This window comes from Pteropus medius, unplaced genomic scaffold (genome assembly GCF_902729225.1).
Source record: "Pteropus medius unplaced genomic scaffold, Ma_sr-lr_union100, whole genome shotgun sequence".
In the NCBI taxonomy this organism is placed as follows: Eukaryota; Metazoa; Chordata; class Mammalia; order Chiroptera; family Pteropodidae; genus Pteropus; species Pteropus medius.
Window position 1 is genome coordinate 3,886,420 of NW_024342257.1, and position 7,729 is coordinate 3,894,148.

Genomic DNA, 7,729 nt, shown 5'->3' on the forward strand with positions numbered 1-7,729 from the left:
AATACTACTTAGCAATAAAAAAAAATGAACAATTGATACATAGAAAAACATCAATGAGTCTTATAGATATTATGTTGGGGAAAAAGCTGAACACAAAAGTTTACATTCTATATGACTCATGTAGTTTTATAACAGGTAAAAATACAGTAAAAAATGATATGTGATTGCCTCTAGGTGAAGTTGGGGTGGGATTGACTGAGCCGAGGCCAAAGGAAACTCTCTGAGGTGATAGAAATATTCTGTATCTTTCATGGGAGGTGGGTTACATAGGTATAAATTTTACATGCATGGGCATGCACACGCGTACACACATATACTCCAAAATAACTATTAGATTATAGTTAGTAAGTTTGCATTGCTTATTGGTGTATTTTCAGACTTGAGCCAATGAGTAGATATTTTGAGCATAATGGGAAATGGTATTTTGACAGTAGCATAAAACAATTGGAAAATAAATATTAAAGACATAAGGGTAGGTGTGGCCAGAGATTCAAAGGGTAGCACAGGGATACAAATGAGCAATGGGGAAATACTAGAATATAACTTGTGGCTTGGAATTGTTTAGAGATATTCGTGCATGTATACCTGTTACCTATATAGGCCTGGAAGCAATTCTACACTAATAGCAATGAATGCAATCAAGGCCCAAATCCTCTTGAGGAGACAAAGAAACAACCTAAATGAAAGATCAGAACAAAGCTCTAGAAAAAGAACTAAACAAAATGGAGACAAGTAATTTGTAAATAACCATCTCTATTTAAATGACCAGGACTCTTTGGAGAATGGCTGATTATGGCACAGAGGCACAGAAAGTACAAATGAGCCTATAATATCTCATTGTTCCAGAAAGAAAGGAAGTACCCAGAGAATGATAGAGACATATCAAAATGACACAAGAGCTAGGTAGAAGTATTTTCCACTATTCAAATCTGGAATGATTTGAAAATCAAAACTAATGAAGTTTCTAACACGTTGAGTAAAACGAGAATCTATAAATCAATATTGATTAACATAAGTCAACCAATTAATAAATGAGTGAGAAAGAAAAGCTCTTTATTACAGTAGAATGCCAACTAATTAGAAGTAATGATCAAATGAGAGAATCATCAATAAATGATAAAATTTATTGGGCAAAAGTTTGATGAGGAGTAGGATATTTGAATAATTTCAACATACCTCTTTATAAATTATTTATTAATTTTAAATGAAAGAATAGTAAATTGCAGTGGAGAAACCTGGCATTTATTACCTTTACAAAGTGATGAAAGTTAATATCATCAGTAATGGGGCATTTAAACATCATGTACCTCCTGATATGTTGGACTGAGAAGGATATTTCACCTCTGTAGCAGTCGTGCCCAAGTGCATAGCTAGAATATATTTATGAGGACCTACCTGACATACCCCCATTTAGGAACAGTCTATAAAATAATTGTCCTGTTCTCTTAAAAAATGTCAAGGTCAAGAAAGGTAAACAAAGGCTGTGGGACTGTTCCAGGCTAAAGGATATGTGACAAATAAATATAATGTTTCACCTTGATTGGATCCTGGATTAGGAAAAATAGATATAAATGTGTAAATGTATAAATTGTGCCTAGACTGGGACAATCGGTGTGATGTATTATAATTATGTAAGGGAATATTTGTGTTTTTAGGAAAAACATACTGGAATAATTAGGGACAAAGTGGTACAATGTAATCACAATGACTCCAACTTTCACTTAAATAATTATATCAATCAATCAATCAATTAATCAATCAATCAGTAAGTGTATGTGTGCGTAAGATTATTAGTTTACCAGCCATGGGCTTGTTGTGTTACTGATACTAAAGAATTTTACTGTTTTCCAAATCTTATTAATTACTTTAGCTAAAAATTATGAAAAATTATTTTGTATCGTATTAGTGCTTTCAGAAGAAAGCACATTTATTGTTATGCTTACATTCAGCAGAGTACTTTTATTTAAATTTTCATTTAAAGCACGATTTTTGTTTCCTCCCATTTGTCATATACACCTTGTCAACATCAAAAAGCATAGAATATTGCACATAACCCATTTTTATCATAGCATTTACCATTACAGATGAATAACAAGTGTAGCCCTTTCAAATCATATTCAAGTGACTGGTAGCCCACCTGTATCTGTTGTCTACCAACTGTTTAGTTGTCATGGATCTAACAGCATGTCTGACAGCCTGAATAGACCCGGTATTAATGAAAAGGAACACCTGGACAGAGCGGAGTCTCAAACTCTTGCCCCATCAGTTGAAACAGCTGTGATCTACAGCCTGCCAAGAAAAGGTCAAGAAGGACAAGCACGTTTTGCAGAGAGAAAAAAATTAAAAAATAGGTTACAACTTATGCTTCTATAAGTAAGCTGGTCCCACTGGATATGAGAGAATGACCATAGAAAGTCCCAAGAGATGTCTCTGGATATCAGGCTTAAAAAGAAATGCAGCATTCTGAAGAAATAAAATGTATTTTGGAGTATAGGGTTCCTGTCTCTATCTAGCTATGAGACCATAATATTTATAGTGTACCACATTTCAAGGTTTTATAGAATTATCGTTGTTCTGCATCAGCAGTGTATGGATAACCACCTCTGAGTTTGCTTTGTGGTTGATAGCTAGTACTGTACTTGAAATTCTGAATAATGAGTATATCTGGAATTAAATAGATTATTTGGAGATTTGATAGAAAATGAGTGTGCAACAGTATGAGATGGTTTAGGTACAACTGTTAAATCAAAATGAAATGGATGGTAAGATAACCATTTTGTAAAATTAGGTGTATGCACATTGAAAAAAGACTGGAAGGAAATATAGCCAGATATGAATAACAGTTACGTCTGGATGGTGAGACTGTGTTAGTTTTATCTTACTACTTTTCTGGTTTTCTAAATGTATGACAAAGTATTACTTTTATAATTTTAAAAGATGACTTAGTTTTACTTAATGAACAGAGAGACTGAAAACATAAACATTTCACTACTGCTAAATGAGGGACAGTGCTTTTGCCAGGGTAGTGTGCTCTTAGACCCGCAATGAAGTCATCCATCACATGGGATGTTAGATATGCATCCAAGACCTATCGAATCAAATTCTGCAATTTTCAAGATTCCCAGGAGATGTCTGTGCACAAAAAATTTGAAGAAGCGTTGAAGTAGTGTATTAGTCTCATTAGTCTTAGAAAAGAGAACCATCCATGCTAAATATGTTAAATTTCTATACCAGGTATTGTATTCATACAGATTCTACCGAAAAAATGTTCAAATTGAGCCATTTAACTTAATTTAAATGTTACCTATGCATAGAGATACATAGGTAAAGAAAGCTTAAAAGTCTGTAGTAGAGAAAATTTATTACAGAAAGAAAATGAGATCAAATGCACATTACTTCTTATGCATTTTTCTTTCTCACTAACATAACTTTGGATTGCAGCATCTGAAAATAAAGTTTGCTGGCAACCAAAAGTGATGGTAAACTTATGTAAATGGTAAGAATTCTTACAGTGCCCTCCTTTCTGCAGTTTCATGAGAAATAGCTGCCAAAAAGCTTTGATTGTAATTATTAGAGCTGGTGGCTTTTCTAACACTACAGCCATTCAAGAATCATTTGACATTACTAATGTATTTATTACCAAAGTAGGAAATACAACAAGTCCAGACTCCTGTTTTTTTGCATTACTCATGCCTCTATTCTTTCTCTTTTTTGTTCTTCTAATAGCTGTTATCAAATGTAATGGTTCATTTTTATCCAAAATATTTTGTTTAGTAAACGCTTCAGTAAATAGGCTATATGTATGCTATTTTAAAGAGCCCAGTTACAAAGGAATTCAATATTTGCATAGGTTATTAGAAAAGAAGATGTATTGTGACTTCTAACTCTTAGTAGATAGTTACTTACATCACTTTCTCTTCTCCATTCTCCATTCCGTGTGTGAGTGTTTGTGTGTGTGACTAATGAGGGAAACAGAAGGAAAGTACATGATATGTAGCCTAATACATTGTTTTTCCACTTTAATGTGCATGCAAAGCAACTGGGAATCTTGTTAAAATGAAGTTTCTGAATATTTTCTTAGCAAGATTGGAGTAGAAAGAACCCAGACAAAATGAAACAAACTTAGCTCAACTAATTGATCTTGAGTAAGTTACTTCGATTCTATAATTACTTTGACTCTTGGATTTCATCATGTGTAAAATGGCACTAAAACTTGTGAGTATTCAAAAAACAAAATAATGTTTGTAAAGCACCTAACACATGGGAGAAACTCAATATACAGTAGTCTAGTATTGTTGCCATTAAATTGATGGTTTGGCATGTACAATAGGTTGAAGGAAAGGAAGTGTCAAATGAAATAGCTAACGTAATGTCACAATATGATATCTCATACTTGCTTATGTCTGGCCCCTTTCGGCTTCTTTAACTGCTAGGATTGCCTCCTGGGCCATGAACTGACAGAGAAGAAAAATGGGACATTAATATTTTGTTATTCCCATCTTTCTTACAGAGCCACTTGCCTGGATTGAATCACTATCAATTTTTGATATCGTTTCTCTTTTTTCTCTTAACAATGGATAGTAGCACCTAAACTTTTGGACTGCATAACCTTTTTATTCTCACAGTTATAACCTCACACCCTTTTTTGGTATAAGAATTGGAATTCTCCCTCTAGCTAAATTACCCTAAAATGCTTTGCAGTTCCAACAACATTCCTGTTCTAACTCAGGCTAATCCTGCGAAGGTCCTTGGGTTTATTCCAGTACCTAAAGAACAAACCATATTGTTTTAGACCTGCCAATAAAAATATTGGAATTAACTTTAACAGATTTATTAGTCAAATATTGCAGTCTCTGGTTGCACATATAGATCCTTTATACAAAATCCCTTGCATATACACACAATTATTCCCTCATGCACCCTCTGATTATATTAAACTAGAATGAGACACTCATCATATAGGAAGGCTTAGATACAGCCTTGTGTGTTGATTGGTGGTTTGTTTCGCAGGCGTTTCATTTTATTGGGTGTATTATATACAATGCTGGGTTAGGTCACAGGTACCCTTCACGCATCAAGGTGTTCTGAATTAAAACTGTACCTTTTCTTAGTCAAGGTTGAATGTCTGAGATGTTTTGACATCTCACTCTTGGTGAACGATTCTAAAATCTCATCAGCTCGGTATTCATTAGGTCCAGAATGACTAGTTAGACTTATTTTTCTTAGCTTTTTTGAACTTATTTCAGTTAAGTTGTGTTAAAACTTTTCTTATACTCATTCTATTTCCTAGCCAATGCTTAAGTCACATTTTTCATTTGCTATAGTCACACATATAACTAACTTAGTTTCATTTTATTTTCGATTGATTTACTGGCATAAAGTTATCATTCAATATATGATCCATTTAAAATTTATCAAGGCTTAATAAGCACTATTGTAAACATCACTAATATTATCAATACTAATGCAATTGCTATTGCTTTATTGCTAATCACGAACAGTTGTTATTATAACTGCTATTAATCATAATGCACATTATCTCATGGTATAAAATATTCAAACTGTGAAGATTTTAAATCATATTGTTAATATAGTTACTTTTTTCTAAAAATTTATTTCAAACATTAGCAGTTTTATTCCAGTATAGATCTTATGGTCTGTTTTGATTAAATAATGAGGACCTACTATGTTTAAAATCCAGAGCTAGATACCAAGGGTATATAGTGATATGAGAGTCTAGGCCTTCGAGGAACTTGTAGTCTAGCTGGGAAGACAAAGCGCATTATAGATCAGAGAATCTCTGGATGAGAAATGCCCTTGTCTTGTTCTGTTCAGGTTGCTTTAACAAAATCTAATAGACAGAGTTGCTTAAACAACAGACATTTATTTCTCACAGTTCTGGAGGCTGAGAAGTCCAAGATCAAGGTATCAGCAGATTTGGTGTCTGGTGAGAGCCCTCTTGCTGGCTTATAGATAGCCTCTTTCTCACTGGGTGCTCACATGACCTTTCCTTGGTACATTCTCATGGAAAAAGAGATGTCTTGATCTTCCTCTTCTTCTTCTTCTTTTTTTTTTTGATTTACCAGTTTATTATGATTTTTAAGTGTCATTTAAAAAACATCAGTCCATTAAACCATGTAGAAATAAGTACGCGGAAGTTTGCAAAACCTGTTTAAGTATAGAGATTATCTAAAATTCCTGATTTTTAGGTCACTTCGTAATTATGCTATGGCAACCAAGTAATCCTTAACTTCAGTTGGAGTAAGCCTCCTAAATCTAGCTTCATTGCAGATTCCAATTTCTATGTTATTCTCCATCATTTGCCCTTCAAAGCTTTCCTTTAGGGTTAATATGGCTGTAAGAATGGCATCTTCAAGTTCTAGATCTTCATTATATCTTTTCTCAAGGAAAGTTTACCCATTCATATAATTCTTTCCCATTGCTGTGGCTTTCCAGGCAACGTAAGCTCCAAATGGATCTGAGTGAAATAAATATGGCTGTCCTTCATTCCAACTACAACTCGTAAAGAAACTCCAAATAGACGAACACCACCTGACTGGATATGTTCTTTCATCGCAGAAGCTACTCTCTGTACCAGATGAACTGTGGAAATGTGTTCCTGGTAAACAAGATAGTATTGCTGGGTTACTTTTCAAGTTCTGTGTATAAATCCTCTGTAATCTGGGTCCATTCCACTTTACACCAAGTTTATATGTTTGGTAGTTGGTTCCACTTTGTGTAACCTTTACAGAATGGATTTGTTTCTTCTAAGATGCTAATATCACACCATTTGCAGCTTTAATTCCTGCCGAAAGGATTCGTCTATCTACAGCAACCAAAGTGTATCCATTCTGTGAAAGTTTACCAGATGGGCTGAATGTAGTCAGTGAAAAGCTATAACCATGCTATGCCATCTTTACCCAGAGAGCCTATTTCTCTTATTCAAAGGGCACTAATCCATCCCTCATGACTTAATCTTACCCTAATTACTTCCCAAAGGCCATACCTCCTAATGCCATCACATTGGGAGTTAGGGCTTAAACATAAGAATTTTCAGGGGATACAAACATTAGGCCAATACATGGTCCCTAGAACTCTTTTTGTTTATATGATCCTTAAGTTCTCCACAACCCCATAAAATAGTTACACTGTCTCTTATTAAATATTTCCACTAGCAGGAACTTCATCATCTCCTGAGGCAGCAGCCCATTATGTGTTAAAACAATTCTGAATATTAGAAAGTTCTTTTTTGAATTGAGTTGAAAGTAATCTCCCAATCGTTTGTAAACATTGGCCTTGTTTCTATCATTTGGCGCCCTACTAAAAACCATTCTATTTGCTTCCCATTATAGGAGTACTCAGAGGAGTCAAAGATAATTAGCATATAACCTCTTGCTCATCTCCCAAACTTCTCTAAGATAAGCATCCCTAGTTTCCTCAGAAATTCATCCTATGTAAGGTCATGGTTTTAATCTTTTTAATCTCCTGGATATTGGCCTTTCTATATGCATAAAATTTTAAATAATAATACAATATTGTACACGTTAAGCGTCTGATAAGTAATACAGGCAATGAGAGTTACAGGAGTTCAGAGATGGGAACACTAAACGAGGTTCAAGAGATTGGGCAGGGTTTAGTGGATGAAGTCATACTTGTACTGGGTCTTAGACACATAAAGATGAGAGAGGCTAATGTGTAAAAAGACCCCAAAGTTGCATTTTATGTGACT

General features: G+C 34.3%; 1 pseudogene; it reads right to left on the reverse strand.

Annotated features, from left to right (window-relative positions):
- Positions 1–6,221: 6,221 nt before the first annotated feature.
- On the reverse strand, positions 6,222–6,914 carry LOC120599910 (proteasome subunit alpha type-2-like; annotated as a pseudogene).
- Between the last annotated feature and the right edge of the window lie 815 nt (positions 6,915–7,729).